Here is an 18849-nt window from a genome sequence, read left to right as displayed (position 1 = left end):
CAGTGGAACCTGCTCTGGACGGTGCTGGCCTCACCAGCCATCACAGCCCTCTCTACCCCATGGTGCTGGGTGTGCCTTGTCCAGAGGAGAGGCTGGAAACCTCGTGGGGAGAATCAAACCTCAGAGTCTGATTATGGTGATTCAGCCGTTGGGAAATGCCAGGGATTTATTTCAGTCGTCAGTGCTGCAGCAACAATGGAAGTGGCCCCCAGCTAGGCCGGGCACATAACGTGGCTCAGCTATACAGCCAAGCGGGGATCACAGGGATCCGTGGCCTCGTTTAGGAGGCCTCAAGCTCGAAGAGGTCTTCTCCACCTCCATCCTAGGATGGCAGGATCTGATCAGCACAGGTCCCCACATTTTTTTCAAAACTTTCCTGGAAACCATTTGAAAAAGCAAGCATAAAATAAATCACCCTCTTCTATTGGAAAAATCATTATAACTGGAGGTACGTTCTCACTAAGGCCAATACAAGGTAAGAGAGAAGGCGCGGGGGACCTGGGTTCTAACCTAGAAATGTCACTCACAGCACCACAGGAGGGCTTCCCTCTGTAAGACTCATGCTGGCAGCTATAAAACGGGCACAACCGTGCCACCTCCACCTCACAGGGGCACTGTGGCAACAGGAGAGAACAGCCACTGTGGAAGCCAGAGAGCTCAAACAAACCCATCTGTCACCTTCTGCAACCTCCCATGTGAGTCTCGAATAGCAGTGACCTGGGGGATGGCGGCACGCAGACAAGCCTACAGGTCACCGTGTCCTGCAGGCCCAGCTCCAGAGACAAGGCCTCCTCCAGAGGGGGCTCCTTTGTCTAACTGACCTCCCAGTCCCCAAGCGCTCTCACCACACAGCCCGAATTTGTCCTTTCTTAATTTGGGGCCATTTCTCCTTGTTGTTCCTACACTGATGACTGAAATTAATCCCTGGCATTTCCCAACAGCTAAATCATCATAATCAAACTCTGCAGCTGCCAGATCTGCTGACTCAAACCCCCTATGTATTCATATGATATTTGCCGGGTAATTACAGAATAGAGGTAATTATATTCATGACTCCATTACTTTCATAATTCCAGAGACCCAGAAACCACTAAAAAAAATCCTCATCGGGCCGGAGAAGAAATTCCTTCAATATGTATCCTAACTCATGGCTTATCCTGTTTCTCTCTCACATAATTCTCTCTTCAAACCCCCCCACTCCACAGCAGTAGCTCCTGAGAGCCCCAGTGAAGGCAGGAAGGAGGGACAGGAAACAACGACCAATGCTTATTGCCTGCTTAGGACCTAAAAGGCTTTGGGTTGTCTAAACAATGGGCATTAGTTATAGGCATACTACCTACAATACTAGCGAAGCCCTAAATTCCCACAAGTTTTCAGGGGCTTACCACGGTAACAGCTTATTTCCCATTCGTATGTCATAGTCTGATTCAAGTGGTTCTCAGCAAGGACCTGTCATGTCCTTCCTCAGGGACCCAGGCTCTTTCTAGCTTGCGGCTCTGCCCACCCTATGTCCTCAAAGGTTTCTCTGATCAGCTGACAGGTGGGAAAAGACTTTCTAAGCACCTTGGCTCAGACACGACACTCATCAATTCTGCTCAAATTCCTGTTGGCGACAGCTTGTCACAGGGCATCACCAAAATGCAAGGGTACTGTTGAATGTGGCCCTCGTGGACAGCCAATCCCAGCAACGGCTCTATGCTCTGGCGGGGAAATCACCCACCGCTCTGGCAACGATATGATACTAACGGGCATGGGTGAACATCTGGGCACTTGTGAAATGATGAGCCATTGCATGCTGAATGCCATGCAATACAAATTAAAGTGATAAACAAATATCCTGAAGAGATGACAAAGAAAATTCTGTCTCTTCTTCTGTTACTTTAGCATCCAAAAATGATCCCTTCACAACTGTCTCCATATGCAACCCTGTAGCCATTTCCCCTGCCCCTGCAGGTACTTAGCCCCCGCCCCACCTCCGCATCTCCCACCCCTACCCCCTCCCTTCTCTGCATCCTGCCACGGTTTGACAGAGCTACTCTCCAACAGCTCCCACCATGAATCCTCATCCCAGCCTCACAGTGGGCGCCCCAGCTGTCCCTCTTTGCAGCCCATGGAAGTCCAGCAGTTGTGAGTGACACCAGCAAGGATTTCAGTCCCTGGCCACAGGGACAGGCAGGGCAGCCACCGAGCCTGATGAAACTGGAGAAGGAGGCTGGTTGCGAGGCGACATTGGGAGGCAGGACACAATCAAGTTCCACAGATGATGGCACATCAGGGCTGCCCCTGGGAACACTTGTCCCAAATTTGACAGCAGCAGAGGAGGCTCAGGAGCAGAGACACTTGAGAGCACAGCAGGGAGACAAGGCCCCTGGGTCCTGGAGAGCCTGAGGAGGGCCCTACAGCTGCTTACAGCCTTGGAAGGACTGAGCCTGCGCTTGGCAGCTTCAGTGAACCTGCCTGTGAGCAGCTGGGGGTGGGGAGCACGGGCGTGGGGAGCCAGGCAGTGAGCCAGACGAAGGAGAAGCTCACGCAGGGCCCACACGCAGCATCGCACCCACATCTGAGTGAGCCACCCGGCAGACCTGAGTCCGTTGCCCGACCAACGGCTGGTCCTCACCCCATGCAAACATGGGGATCCTCAAAGGGATTCTTTCCTGTTTCTGAAACTCCAGCCTAGTGGGTACCCTTATTTCCCATTTCGAATTTTCAACTTCAGCAGTTTTCTCTTTGTTTGTTTCCGAGAAAGGATAGAATTAAGTCTTACAGGGCTTTTTTACACTTGAAAACCTCTACAACAAAACACAGGTTTCCCCCAGAACTGATTTTGGGCCGATCAGAGCAGCCCATGAACAGGACACCCAGGGACGGCCCCCTTCAGGGTGGCAGCACCATGCCTCAGCTCCCGACAGCCACAGGGAGTGCCTCCCACAGGTGAGCCCTCGTATGGGACAGAAAGAAGGCAGAGCGCAGTGCCCAGGGCGAGAAGGAGAATCTCCCAGTCAATAAACCATTTGACTCTGTCAAATTTCCCACCTGGGAAGCCCTTGGGATTTCCAAAATGTGGATGGAAAACTTTTTCATGTAGCATCACAGTCTTTCCTCAAAATGCAGTATTTAGAAGCACATATTGATAAGCAATAATAAAGAATGGGTCTAGTTTTTCTTAATTTTTTAAAATTCCTCTCAAGTAGGAGGGAAGGGGCCTAGGCTGCCCTCCTACCTCTGAACCCCTCCCTTGGTGAACCTGTTTCTGCAGTTACATTATCTGCCATCTGTCCAGAACATTAAGTAGCCTACAACCTCAGTCACCCAGAGCACAGCTGAGAAAATAAAGGCCCTAGAAAAGCAGCTGAGCCGCAGGTTAGCAGGGCCACTGTCCATGTGGACACATGCAGCTTCTCAGGGTTCCTGCTGCAGCTACATTTTAACAGCTCAGTGAGTTTCATTCCTAGGCCCCAGCATCCAAGGCCAGTTAATCGGGAAGGGGACTGGATTTACCACAACAGGCAGGCAGAATATTGGTAGCAGTGAGCTGTGAACAGACAGAAAATCCAGAAGCCAGTGTAAAAGCTCTAACAGCACAGTCAGCTGGTGGCTAATGCCTGAGCAAACCCCCCGAGGCTCTGCAGGAGCTGGAGAGCCTAGAAGGGGTCCTGGGTAGGCAGAGGACAGCGATCCAACCTGGCAAAAATCCGGAAGGAGCCAGTGTGTGTGTTTGGAGGACAGGAAGAGGAAAGAGGTGAGGGCTGGAGAAGGCACCTGAAGGCAGGGCATGGGCAGCAGGCCAAGCTGACCCCGGGTGGTCTGAACAAGAGACGGTTTGACACAGCGTTGTGTCTGGAGTGTGAGTGTGGGAACACATGCCCATAAATGGGAGTAGAGATGGAAGATGCGGGCAAAGGGGAGAGCTTCTGGGAGATGAGAGGCACAGGTGCTCCACAAAGACCAACGAGTATCCCAAGGAGCGGGGATGTCATCAAAACGAGAGAACAGGCTGGCCTGGGAAGCCCACGGCTGTCAGATACATCATCACACTCACTCCGAACGGCAGAGCCCAGGAGAGACCTAAGACGTCTGCAAATTCCACTCCCTGCCTTTCATACCCAAACTCTGAGACCTGGATGGGGTGGGTGGCAATGTTCGTCGCAGGTCTGCACTCGGGCAGGTGGCCAGTGGGACAACCAGGATGGCTCCGCAACCGCTGCCTCCCAGCCCAGAAATCTTCCCCTGTGCCCACTGCTTCCCGCTCCTTCCCCGCCCGCATCCTGTGGGGTTCCAGCAACTATCCCTGCCCTGTGTCAGGGTCAGCAGGATCACCCATTGCCCCGAGCTCACCCAGCCAGCTGGCCTCAACCATTTAGCCTTGACAGAAACAGGCAGTGGGGCGCCTGCCTGGCTGAGGAGTTAGGAAGCTCCGTTAATCACGCTTTCAGAGCACTTTGCGATGCAGAGATGAAAGACGTCTGAGGAGAGCAAAGTACAGCCATTAGAATCTCCATCTTCCTAATTGAGGAAAATGAGGTTATTTCCAAACCCTCTGTGATGCAATAGGAAATGTGCTCAATAGGCCCGCGCTTAGGGCTTCTCCCCCCACAGCTGCTCAGGGCCGAGACAGAGGAGCGCTGTGTGGGGAGCACCCAGCTCCTCAGCCCCCAGGTAGGGCCCCACCACTAGGACGTGCCCCAGCCGCCCAGAGTTGCTCCTGATGCACCAGCCCCAAGAAGGGCAGCCTCGAGAAAACATCAAAGTTGGGTGCATTTGTGCAGCACGAAGTCGTCCTCTGCACTGAGTAATTGGAACAAAACGACCCAGGTAGTCTTGCTGTAACATCAAAGCTGCATATAATAACCTCACAGATGAATTCAAGAGTGAATACATTCACAGCCACTGCTCAAGTTTGAAGTATGGCGTGATTTTTTTCAGCTTCAGAACTGAGCCAGAAGAAAAAGAAAAACCACCAGCCATAGCTTTCTTTGTTAGCCAGCCGCCTCCCCTTTCAGGATGTGGTGAACGTGTGGGCTGACAGCCTGTAAGTAGTAAGAAGTCAGCTAGGAACAAGGATAAGCCATCCAGAAGGTAAAACAACACAATGAACATACATGTGCTCATATGCAAACCCTGGCTCTGCAGCGAGGCTGCCTGCAGGCTGGGAGGCTGAGACACTGGAGGAAACATCTGGGGTGGCTCAACCATCTATGTCATGTCGGAGGGGCTGATCCTCTGTCACCTCCAAGGAAAGGCTCCTTTTATTCAGGCTAGAAGACTAAAGGTGACTTACAAATAACAGAGCTACCAAAAAGAGAATCCAATGCTGGCTAACAGAGCTAATACAGAAGGCCTTCGCTGCTGAGCAGCTATAGTCCTGGGACTTCCCAGAGGCAAGTGGCAGCCCCCCCCCACCACTCTGGGAGGGATCTCAGAGGTTACAGCCAGTGTGACTGAAGGACAGGACTGTGACATGCACCATCGCTGATAAGGGTCTGGAAAATATCATCTGTGCAATAACAAGTAATATACACTGTCTCTGCTCCGAGTTCCTAGCACAGAACTCCTGAAACCCTTGTAGTATCCTGGGTGATAGAAGTGTCTTATCTAATGAGGCATCTCTGACTGGGCTCCCAGAAGGCTACTGGATGAGGCTGGATGTCAGAAAGACCAAGCCATGATTAGAAACTTCAATTCTCAGTCCCACCCTGCATGCTCTTGAGAAGGAAGAAGTGATGAAAATGTAGTTAATGATCAATGGTGCCTACATGATGAAGCCTCCATAAAAAATTCCTCAAGTACAGTGTTTGATGTGCTTCTGCGTTTGGGAAGACATGGCGATTTGTGGAGAGTGGCACCTGAAGAGGACAGAGAAGCTCTGCCCATTCCCACATACCCTGCCCTGTGTGTCCCCTCCATCTAGCAGCTCCTGAGTTACATTCTTTTATAATAAACTGGTGATCTAGTAAGTAAAATGTGTCTCTGAGTTCAGTGAGCCACTCTAGCAAATTCATCTAACCAAGGAGGGAGTCAAGAAAACGTCTGATTTATAGGCCACCAGTCAGAAGCACAGGTGACAGCTTGGACTTGCAACTGGTAACTGAACTGGGCGTGTGGGGTTCAGTCTTGTGGCACTGAGACCCCAACCCATGGAATCTGAAGTTATCTTGAGGTAGAGAATTCTATAACTGAGTGGAACTCTAGGACACCCAGCTAGTGTCAGAGACGTGCTTGGTGTGCGTCCACAGAAAACCCATACGTTGGAAGTTGGAATTCATTAATTGGAATCCAAATCTTCGCATCATTTGGAACACAGCTAAGGCAAAGTTTAGAACATCTCCTGTCTCAGCTTTATGCCACACGACAGCTGCTCTCTTCCCTGCTGGACCCATCCATTCAGTGCCACCACCCTCCTGTTCTTCATGGTCCAACCAAACCCCCAGATCTTCTGTTTCTTGTTGACCTTAACTCCCTGTCCCCCCTCAGCATCCCGCTGGGTACCTAGACATGGCCTGCTGCCAACACATACACTGATACCCTTTCTTATAGCTGCCATGCTGTAGGTTTGCATGCCCAGTTAACACTATTTATTCAACCCGTTTCACAGTTAAAAAAACAAGGTGACTAAGAATATAACTGCTCTCTTCAGTGAGAGAACATATGGGTGGCATGTTATTGCCATAACTACTGAGAGGTGCATCCTCTTCAAAAATCAAGTGGCCTTTAGATACATTACCACCTCATACCAACTATGGGAAGCAATGCTCTGGAAACCCTGACTTTACAGCTAAGAACACAGGGACTGAATGACCCACCTGGCTCACATGCTAAAGGGCAGCAACCCAGCCTGTTCCTAAAACTCAACTTTTTCCCCATATATACCTTGCAGCCCAGTGGCACCCTTGCCCCCAATTACAGATTGAGTCCTATCCCCCAAATAGGTGTGAATTCTAAACCCTAGTACCTGTGAATGTGACCTTATTTGGAACTAGGGTCTTTGCAGATGATCAAGTTAAGATGACATCATTAGGGTGGGCCCTAACCCAGGAACACGGTGTCCTTGTAAGGAGGGGAATGTGGGCACACACAGATCGCACAGAACGCCTTGTGAAGATGAAGTCTGATCAGGCTGGTGCCTCTACAGGCCAAGGAAAGCCACAGATGGCCGCCCACCACCAGAAGCCAGGGGGAGTCAAGGACAGATTCCCTCCCACAGTGCTCAGAAGGAAGCAACTCTGCTGACGACTTCAGCATGGACTTAAATGTCAATTGCCCAGTTTGTGATACTGTTAGGGCCGCCCTAGCAAACAAATACACCGCTTTATATTCCCATCAACCTCTGTATTCTCTTTGTGTCTCTTTGTGTGTGTCGCAGGGATGCAGCAGGCCTTTCCTTAGGCCTCCACCCAGGGCAGAGTCAGACAAAAAGCAATTAAAAGACAAAAATCTGTCTCCCTAATTTACCTCCTTTATACTGAAAATGGGTAGGGTGCAGGCTGGTTTCTAGGGACTCACACATAAGGCTTCTTATTTCAGGTACTGCCACACACACACACACACACACCACCACCACCACCACCACCACCACCAGGCACAACAAACCTTGGCATACTGAGCAGAAGATGGAAAGGCGGAGGAAGCCACCCCTGTTACTTGAAGCCTCCACCTGCCTCCAGCACCCACCCACCACTGCTAGGGTCAGCAGCCTCCAGGGCTGACACACTCCTCCACCCACACCCTGCAGTCATCTCCGCGTGCCCTCACCTGCCTCACCAGCTGGCACACTTCTCCTGGCTGCCAAGGAGCCTCTGTCTGGGGTGCTCCGTGCGAGGTCACCCTAGAGGGTGCTGACCTCCCTGTCCCTCTGCTCCTCAGTGGACCCCTCCCCCAACACCCAGCACTTCCTGACTCCCTGCGGCTCCCCTGGAAACTGTCGCTGCTTGCTGCCCACTGCATGGCAGACACACCCTGTTACTTTTAGTCACAACTTTGCCTTAACTGAACACCCAGACTTGGAGGATGTCTCCCTCCGTTTCCCACTGTTCCGGTCCCTCATCTCCACCAAGCAAAGCAGGCACCCTGTGATGCCCTGACAGCTCCCAAGAGGCCCCGGCCACCAGTACTTAGATAAAGGAGCAATCTGGGTGGAAGTGACAGGGTTGGTGCTTGCACTAGCTTGGAGCCCCTTGCCCGGAGGGTTCCCGCCCCAGGGGCTGTTTCCTCTGACACCCCCGGCAAGCTCCTCTGGGGTCCAGGCAGAGCCAGGGGAGGAGGCTGGCAAGTTCCAACCGTGGGAAAAAGGAATCCTCTTAGATACAAAGTTATCACTCAGGGAACAATCACTCTGAGTGATTTCTACAAAAGCCCCTGCCTTAATCATGATTTTGCCCTAGAGGTTCAAATTTTTCTTTTTCTTTAAATTTTGTGCTTATTGTGAATAACATAGCCTTATTGATAGGATTTTGAGTCACTGTTATTTTTCCATCATGGGGTGATTTCTTAAGAGTTTGTCATATAAACCAGAGTTAGTCTTTTTCCTACTGATACATACTTGATTATATGATGTACTTAATAGGAACTCCTGCACACCCACTACTCTTCTGCTGAGGACTGGAGTTCATTTGCTTTGTGTTCAGTCAGTTCCTGCCTCCTGAACATGGGCGTGTCAACACTCACACACACATGAATTAAATGAATTAAATGCAGGGGCTGATGAGGAAAAAGCTCCTGCATCAGATGAAGTACTTGGAGATTTATCAGCATCTCTAGGGCACTCAGAGCCTCTCCAGGTTACCTCTGAAATGCACAGGATTTGGAAGGGATCAGGAGAAACTTGAAAATCTCTAAGAATGCAAGAAAACAATTAATGACTTGGAAAATAGGACTCCTTAAGGTAGGTTAGGAATGTGGTCGTACAGTTTTAATGAGAGACAGTTGAAGAGTCAGGAATACTTTCAGGAACCTTTGAGTCTAGCATGAAATCATCTGCATCTAATTTACTTTTTCATTCTTTTATCGTTAAATAAAGCAATTTCTTCTTTCCCATCAGCTTCCTCCCCCTTGATTTCTACTCAGTGGCCCCCACCCCTACCTTTGACTACTTAGGGTTCATCAACTCAGAGAGAGATGCCTTTGGTGGCTTGTGTGTGGTTCCCTGTCTTAATTGCCATAGCACCATAGAAATGGGGGAGGGGGAGGAGAGGAGCAGGAGCGCAACCAGGTAGTAACCACCCCCGACCACGCGCCTGCATTTCCGCTTTCCGCCCAGTGCCTCCCAGGCAGCCCATTCTATGGAGAGCATCTCCCACATCGTTCCTATTGCAAGCCCTGCAGTCAGAATTTATATATCACTGCTCTCTCCCCACTCCCCAAAACATATACTAGGCCTGCCCCCCTGTGATTACCTCTAACCCGGAAGGCCTTTTCCCGTCACCTAGACATAGAGATAACGCCATCCTGAAAGACCTAGCTTGTCTCTAACTCTCCATCAAACCAGCCTCTTCCCAGCCCAAAGGGAGAATGCTTCCTCTGCAAACCTGCCAAGGAGTGTGATGGATGCTCCCAAAGCATTCAGACTTGTGAATCAATTTATATTTTCATGTGGAATACTTTATCCTCACAACTCAACTGTAGACTTCCTGGAAGTCCATATACTGAGCACATAGTTACTATTCAATTAATACTTATTCATGTGAAGGACTGTAGCCAAGCAGTCCCTATTGGCTTTGAGAGTGGAGTAGGGGGAATTAAAACAGGATGCATGTGGGATGAAACATAAGAATAATTCTAACACTTCACTATTTGTACATACCTGCTTCATCATACTTGTCCAGCATTTTAGCAGACATGCCAGTACTCCCAAGAAGTATATAACACAAGGGCACAGATGAGTAAGGTAGAGATTACAATAGCCTACACTAAGTTCTTTGCAGGGTTCTAGGGATCTGCCATTAGCCCAGATGTCACTCACTCCCACTCAACCTGGCCTGGCTCACCTTCCCCCCAGCATACCTGGAGACACAGGCTTACTCACCTGCTCTTGGTCACGCTTCTCTCAGAGTTGCCCTTGGACATGGTCCTTCACTACCTGGAGCTCCAGGACCACCGTCCGTCTTTGTATCACCATTTCTCTACTCTGGCTACATGTACCCCACACCCAGAGACTGATGTAACTGGTGTAGGTGGGGCCCAGACATTAGCAGTCATGAAAAGCCCTGCTTGCTTCAGCTGGCTACAACCTCTGCACCGTGCACCGCCACCACTGGCCCAGCCGTGGCAGGGGGATGAGGGAGCCCACCCACTTCCCCTTATCGCCCTTTTGCTCTGCAAAGGCTGAGTATGAACAGCCTCTACCAAAGATGTGTGCACAGCATTGACGAATGATAATTTAGGGGTGGTGCGATTAAAGTGAGACACAATATGATTTTCCTAAAACTCAAGAGAAGTAATTAGCTCTTCCCAGGATATACTTTCACAAGCACTGGGGAGCTTCTAGCCTTGCTTCCCAGCATCAGGCTGGGCAACCCCTCTTTGGAAAGAGAGCCTCCACCCTTCAGGTTCTGACCCTCCACACACTTTACCCCTGGAGGTCGGTCTCAGCCTTTCATCCACCCCTACTGCTTAGCAGGGAAATCCCTGAGATACTATTTTTTCCATGATCTGACATTCAGTCTGAATAACCCCATTGGCCTTTTAGCAAGTCTCTCCGGGGAGGTGGCTGTCCTTGTCAGAGGAAGTTGTGGCACCTCATTGTTCTTGAAATATTCTCAGCTGCACACACACACACACACACACACACACACACACACACACACATACACACTCTTCCCCAGAATATACAGCTCTCAGATACAGGAGATTGCACAGTCTAAATCCACAGTAAGGACAGAAACAGTTTCCTAAAGGCTATGCAATCTATAAAGATTTTTTCTTCCTGACCACCATGAAATTCCCTGCAATTATTATGCAGAACAGCTACAGGTCTTCTCTTCTGCTTCAAGATCAAGGCCAGGGGTCCACCAATGCCATCAGGAATGACTAGCTAAACAAAACTGTGTGTCCTTGAGTGCCACATTTATGTACCCAGAGACCCTGAGAACAATGGCTTATCAACCCTGGCTACATAGCAGAATCACTGGGGAACCTTGAAAAATTATCCATGTCTGGACTTTACCCAGATCAGTTAGATGCAAAGCTCTGGAGAGGAGGCCCAGGCACGGCTGAGAGTCACTCTTGCAGAAGCTTTGAAAGTGAAGCCGTCCTTACCTTGCAACAGATTCTTAGGTGGGGCAGGTTCCCTCCTGCTCTCCATTAAGAGAACTGAAGAATAGATAAGGTTTATTTTTCCCTCCCCTACCCCATCCCCAATACTGAGCAATCCTCTGGAGGCAGGGTAAGAAAGAAATGTATTTTGTACTCCCAGATAAACAAAGAGGATGAAGATGCAGACCTATGTCCCGCCCAAATCCATCTAAGTCCTCACCCCAAGTACCTTGGAATGTGACTGCATTTGGAGACAGGATCTTTCAAAAGAAAGTTAAGTTAAAATGAAGTCACTGGGATGGGCCCTAATCCAGTATAACTGGTGTGCTCATAAGGAAATAAGGACACAGATGTGTACAGAGGGAAGGCCATGTGAAGCCTCCAGGAGAAGATGGCCGCGTGTAAGCCAAGGAGAGAGGCCTTGGAAGAAAACACCCCGCTGACACCTGGGTCTTGGACTCCTAACCTCCAGATCAGTGGGAAAATTCACTTGTGTGGTACTTTGTTATGGCAGCCCTAGCAAACTACTAAGAGCCCCTTTCTTCCCCTTTCTTCAAGGAGCCGGCAGCAAGAGTTTGAGACCCCAAGATGATTCACGATGAGTCAGTGAAAAGACTCAAGCCTAGGTCCCGACTCCAGGAGGCCAGGGAGACTTCTTCCAGAGCTAAGAGCACATGAATAGCACTTTTTCTGTCAGAACACTTTAGTTGGAGTGTCTCTAGAGGCAAAAAAAAAAAGCTATTTCTAAGAGCCCCCAGGTCACCTCCATCCCCAGGGGCCTAAGAACGCTAACTCTGTCCCCAGAGGGACTTCCGGTCCCCTCAGAGGACCTGGCTGTCCCTGGACCTTGATCTGACGGAGGACTGCATTCCCTGCCTGCCAGAGCCGCCCCTCTCACTCTCTGAGCTGGTCTCCCATTCAGATTGCATTCTGAAGCTCCCTGTGTGGGGTGTGAACTGCATGAATGCTCTCAAAGCAGCCTCTTTATCCCAAAGCCTGAAACTCGGACAAAGAGGGCATCTTCACCTGTGAATTAGCTTGATTTTTCCAGCTGCCGCGGCTGACTTCCCCAACAGTAGACCCGGCGTCTATACAAATGGCGTCTCTGAAAGCTGGGGCAACATTCTGTAGCTATTAGCAGGCTTCCTTTTTCTTCGGCCAGGAAATGTTTTCTTTTAGCAGGCAGCTTGAAAAACGCCCTTCCAGAGAACTGAGTTGTCAGTATAAATGTCTAAATGAACCTTTATTAGAACTATAAAAAAAGGCTACTTAACATGTAATTGGACCATTCTTCATGCTTAAAGACACTGTTACAATCATGTCAATAGCTAACTTAGAAACCCAGGGTAAAAAGCAAACATTTTATCTGCAAGCTCCATTTTATAGCCTGGTAAGATGAGATTGTATCAATCTCTGTGTCTTCCAAAAGATGAGAGAGAGAAATTTGCCCAGGTTTCTCTCTGTCATTCGATTTTTCCTCTCAGATTTACTGAAATTAGCTACTGGGAAAGTCACTCCAACAGGCTTATTCCACAAATGCTTGCTCCAAACAGGATGGAGAGATGAACTCAAGCACTTCACACCCCGATGTGGTTCCGCTTCCATCTCCTTCCCTAATCCTAATGTTCATAGTACTGTTTATTATCAACCAGTTTATAGATCTCTAGTTAATATTTGCTCAGGGCTTATGTTGATTTCTCAATACACCCAGTTTTCTGGTTTCATCTTTATCTTTAAGGATTAGATTGGATCGAGCTGCCTTGTAGTAATTTAGTTTTTATCTTATGCCTTACAGTTTTATGTTCTTGTAATAGCACTTGCTTTTCCTTTTTTATTTAATTAAATATATCTTATTTCACAGCTACAGCATTTTTGTTTTGAGTTTATTTATTTAACAGCTGGCAGGGTGCTGGTGTTTTATAGAGGGAACCATGCCGGGTATTTTTAGAAATTCAGAAGTTGGGGAATGCACCAGCTGAGAAGATGGAAGAGAAATCTGAACTTGGGAGATGAATGCTTAGAGATTAAACTCGGATTGCTTTGGTTACATGATAGAGCTCCACAGATTAAGTCCTTAAAACCAAGCAGAAACGGAAACAAACAACAACAATAAAGTTTATTTAAAAGCATGCTCAAGCAAGACCATCTTTGCCCCTCTGCAGAACAGCTGGCTCTGTTCATTGGCTCAGCCAGTGCAGAAACGCCAGACACTGCTGATGCCTGGGGACTCCCCCCACACCACCCGCAGAAGACGCTGCAGGTTTGTAAGGCTTTACAGCCATCTCTGCCTCCACTGACCAGCTCCATTCGCAGTTTTGAGGACACAGAATCTTGGCCCATATAAGTCATGTACAGGTGTACGTGTACAGGTGCCGCTGGAAACAGCATGACTAACAGCACAGGACTTTGCTCCAGGATAGACAATGATGGGATTCAGTACATACGCAGTTGGGTCCACGGCCCTCCTTTTACCCTGCTGAGCTCACCAAGCCCCTTCCAGGCCTGCCTTGAAGCAAGAAAAATAGCTTCACCAAACCTGAGCTTGGGTGAGTCAGGTGAGGTACCCAGGACACATCATTTACCAAGGTGCCTGCATTCAGGGTCAGGCAGAGGGCACAACACTGAGAGATCTTCTTAAATTGTGTGCACAGCCCAGCTGGCTCAACTCACCCTAGCCCTCCTGGAAATACTGATCGTGCAGGGCACTGCCACACTCAAGGCCCTGGCCAGGAAGCACCTGCAAACCCTCAGGCTTTTGTGGCTCTTGCAGATCATTTGAACCCAGCTGTCAAAGGACTGTCCTCCATCCTGGCTGGGAAACCTCTGCTCCCTATCTGCCCGTGAAAAACACCATCATTCTCTCAGGTTCCAGCTAGAAAAAAAACCTTGGGAGATCCTCCCATTCATCCTGTTGGGCCCAAAATCTTGCTGACTCTTCTTCGGCGGTGTGGATAAGTGAAGGTTCCTGTGGCCAAGATTCTCACCTGGCCCTGGTCGGCTAGCTCACTACATATGTGTGGGCAATATGTTGCTATTGACTCTATATAAAGAGCTCCACCCAGTGCTCTGGGTGACATGGTGACACAGCTGCAAGGCTGCAGGAGAACAGAGACTGGGGTGGTGGCAGCTCCAAGGACAGAGACGGAGACGGCTCTGGGGGTAGAGATCGGCTTGCTGCATGCAGACTCACTCTGAGTGGATGGGGTTCTAGTGATTAACCTGCCACCGTGTGAATAAAGTTGGGTATAAACCCTTTCACCCCAAGAATGTTTCATTGTCATTTTTGGGTCTCATTGAATCCATAGTGGCCTTGCCCGGGACTAAAACCCACTGGCAAGACATGTGGTATCTCCTGTTATTTCTAAAGCCACAGCAACTGCTTTAAATCCAACTCACATCATTTTATACCTGGGTTATTGTGCCAATCTCATAAACAGCTCTATGTCTAGAGGCCTACCCACCTCAAGGCCATTCTTGACACAAGTGGCTTTCAAGCCTGGTCCCGGGACCAACAGCATAACCATTACCTGGAAACCAGGTAGCAAAGCAAATCCTCAGGCTCCACCCCAGAACTGCTATATCAGAAACTCTGGAGGTGGTCCAGCAAAAAGAGTTTCTGCCTGTCTTCCAGGTGATCTTGACACACACCAGTGTTTAAGAATCATGTCTCTACCACACACAGATTAAGTTAAAATCCATGCTACTTTCTAGTTTAAACATCCTTCACTGTCTCCCTTACAATGAAGATCCAATTCACCAGCCTGGCACTCCAGGTACCTTGCCATATATCCCCATCCTATGTCTCTGGCCACATTTACTGTCCTCCCATCTCTCCCTCAAGCTCCAGCCAAGCTGTGTTCCAGAATGACTCTCAGATCTCCTTAGCTGCCTCCTGTTTTCCAGGGGTGGCATCCATGTGTCCAATATTATTCTTTTGAAAACATACCCACAACAGTGTTCAGAATCCTGAGGGTGGGTCAGACGTGCAGAAGCGGTGGACAAGCCTGGGAACCAGAGGGGAAGCACCATGTGTAGAATGCCTACCACTGGCCAACCCTGTCACTGATTGATTTCCAAGCATGTCTCAATGAATACTCACCAAAAGAAACCTATGGACTTATGGAAGCTGGGAGGCCAGGGTTTCCAGGTCCAAACATGAGCATGAAGGAGAGAACCTTCCTGGGATAGAGAATAGGAACAGATGTAAAAGGATGAAAAGTGGGGGAAACCCCAAGCTAAGTCCAGCCAGGAATCCAGGGACTTCCTTCAGTGTCCTTCCAGGATCCTGGAATTTAACAGCCCACCCATGTTCCATCCTACAAATGCCTCAATGCATTTCCTTTCTTTGCTGATTGTTGCTGAAACAAGGGAGTCAAAGGGGTTCTTGTCTTAAGTCCCTGAACCAAAGATCCAGCTGCACCATTTGTGCTAAAGCAGGAGAAGCAGAACCAGCCCCAGAAGGAACATGGGAGGCACCAGGGGGGAGCCAGTGAACATTAGATGCTGGGAGCTCAGGGTTCCCAGCTTGCACATCCTGTGATCCCAGGTGCTGGCCTTTGCTTTGCTGAGATTGTGCATAATGAGGTCTCTAATCAGCCTCGATTTCAGGGCCCATCTGACATAAGTGAGCAGAACATACTGGTCAGGTCAACACCCCCCATCCCCCTGGCATAATAAAGTGGTCACCTAAAGTTTCAGTACCTGCTGAGAAGTTGCCATTAAACCAACCTTCATGTTCCAGACCCTTCCAGGTGCCAACATCCTTCCCAGAGCCTGCCAGAGCCCAGCATGAACCCTGGGCCTTGGGGCAGTGTGGAGAGGGGGCTGCTTTTGAATTTTTGCTCTTACAGCCTGAGGCTTTCAAGGGTGTTTTGCCTTTCAGATTTATTTCACAAGTTGCTGTTAATTGTGTTTTCAATTAGTTATGTTTAAAACATCCTGAGAATTGGGCAACTGAAATTGCAGTGCATTAATAATTATTAAACAGAGGTTCTAATCCATTATTTATTGAATAAATTTTTAATACTAATGCAGAATCCATTGTCACTGCCACCATGAGTTTGGCCATTAAAGAAAAAGCTGACGAAAGGAAACTGAAGCTCCAGGATTCTTAAGTAAAGGCCTGTGGAGCAGAGCTTCCTGGAGAAGGACTGGCAGCTGTTCCTCTTTCATGTCTGTTTAATCAAGGCTTTGTTGCGGGGAGAAAGAGAGGGAGTTCCCACATAGTAGGTACTCAGTAACTGTACAAGGAGAGAATGAATGAATGAGTAAATAAATGAATGTAAGAATTAAAGTAGGAGAGACTCTTTAAGATCTGAGATCCTTTCTCTCGTAAACTTTAGCAAACACTTAGAGAGCATTCAACTAAGGGATGGAGTGTCTGTGACAGATTAAGATAGTAATCCCTTCCCTTTCAGTCTGACAGATCAACATTACAGAAATTTAAATGTATTATGTAATAAGATACGATAGCCCAAGGTGGCACAGAAACCCACATAAGGGGGTAAGTCTTGATGGAGCTGGGAGATGGCTTCAGTAAAGACAGGTTAGGTCTTAGATGCCCATTTGTCCAGAGTTAGACATTAAGAAAGGGTAATAAGCGTATTTACAGGCACATGCAGAGAGAGTAAGCCACAAACACGGTCGCATTCAAAATCATGAGCAGCTCGCTGGGAGAATGGGTTAGAGCCGCTGGAAAGGAGGGTGGGAGCAAGAAAGTAAGGGCTTTGTAAGCCACACTAAGAATTGTCCAGGTTTCACCTGGAGACAAACCCATAGGTGAGCGTTAAGCAAGCAACCAACTGATTGGTTTTTTGTTTTAGGGCAAGCATGGCAACTCACGTTCTGCCAAATTAATCTAGGTAATATCTGGGGCACCTTGGCTACAGTTGCACTGATGGGTGAGTAGAAGGGGTGGGATTGAGGGTGATTTAGAAGGTACAAGAGTGGAATTTAGACACTGAGTCTAGGGAGAGAGTGAGGCGGGCAGAGTGAAGAGTCATCAGTCAGAAATGACCCTAGCACTTTTGGTCACAGCGGTTTTGAGAAAGAAGAAAGAGCCAGGCTGAGTCCGTGTTGTGGGGGAAGAGAATGACAGATATGACAAACATCTTTACAAATGTTAACTTTGAGGTGTGTATGGAATATCCAGGTGGAAATCCAGCAAACAAGTGGATATATAAATCTGGAGATGAGCAAAAGATAGGGGTTGAGCTCCAGATGGAGAATCACTCAAACGAAGGTGATAGTTTCAAGTATTTGTTCAGGATATACTATGCTTACACTGGGCTAGATAACTATTGGCTATGAAGAGTCATTAAAAATGACCATCTATAGAATTTTTTTTTAAAAAAACCTAGTTAAACATAGAGAGAGTCTAAAGTCTCTAGAAGAAAGAGATACAGTGAGAAAATAAAATAGTGGAATGAAAAGGGAACTTTTAGAATTCACACCTTAGACTCAACCCAAAACGAATGGATCAGTCAATCAATTTTACAAAGCAGCAAGTGTAAACCTTTAGGAAATCAGGGATGCAAAAGTGACATCGTGCAATCCCCTCTCAACCTCATCAAGAATGTTTAGAAGCTCTGACCCCCAACTCCACCTCTCTGCCCCACCTTCTTCCCAGGATCTTCTCTGACCACTGAGGACTAGAGAGCTTCTACTCCTCTGAGCACATTTAGCCCCACCAACTCTGGCCCTCTAGGCTCTGAGCTCACATGACCTGGAGGCTTTTAAACTGTCCTGCTCAACCATATACTTTACACATTAAATATGTACTGCTAGACTCCTGGAAGACCACAACCCATCCCCATTCCCACCTAAAGAATCCAGCTAGGCCTAGTGCAGGGCTGAGCAGTTTGTTCTGGTAATTTCTGGTTCTGGAACACTATCCACCCTATGAGGTCTCTGCTCTTCCACTCTGCCCTACCTCTAGGGTGGCTCAGTTGGCCACGCAGAGATAAGCTCACATTAGGTGCTCAGTGTGGACCTGGGTATAACGGATCCAGGGGATCCCTGTCTTCACACTCCTTCAGTCTCGTTCCAGACTCTGACCCCCTGGGTCACACAATCTTGCCAGATGGAGAGAAGAGAATGGAAGGAGGATGTATGTGGAATGGAGAAGAGAATGGAAGGAGATGGGTATGATTCATTAACCTTCTGCCTTCTCTCTCTAGAAGTGCTTAGAAATCCCTGAGAACAGACACTCAAAGAACATAAGACACAATCTCTGTACTAGGAAAAATACAAATGAGAGGTATAACATCCCCAAAGATGGGAAGTGGCCTACCTTCAAATGAGGCCAGTGGGCTCAGGGGAGGCCAGCGGGCTCAGGGGAGGTCTGCAGGCTCAGGGGAGGTCTGCGGGCTCAAAGGAGGTCTGCGGGCTCAAAGGAGGTCTGCGGGCTCAGGGGAGGTCTGTGGACTCAGGGGAGGCCAGCGGGCTCAGGGGAGGTCTACCGGCTCAAAGGAGGTCTGCAGGCTCAGGGGAGGTCTTCGGGCTCAAGGGAAGTCTGCAGACTCAGGGGAGGCCACCGGGCTCAGGGGAGGTCTACAGGCTCAAAGGAGGTCTGCGGGCTCAAAGGAGGCCAGCGGGTTCAGG

The sequence above is a fragment of the Manis javanica genome, chromosome 1 (assembly GCF_040802235.1).
Source record: "Manis javanica isolate MJ-LG chromosome 1, MJ_LKY, whole genome shotgun sequence".
Taxonomy (NCBI): domain Eukaryota; kingdom Metazoa; phylum Chordata; class Mammalia; order Pholidota; family Manidae; genus Manis; species Manis javanica.
Note: the sequence above shows the minus strand (reverse complement) of the source record.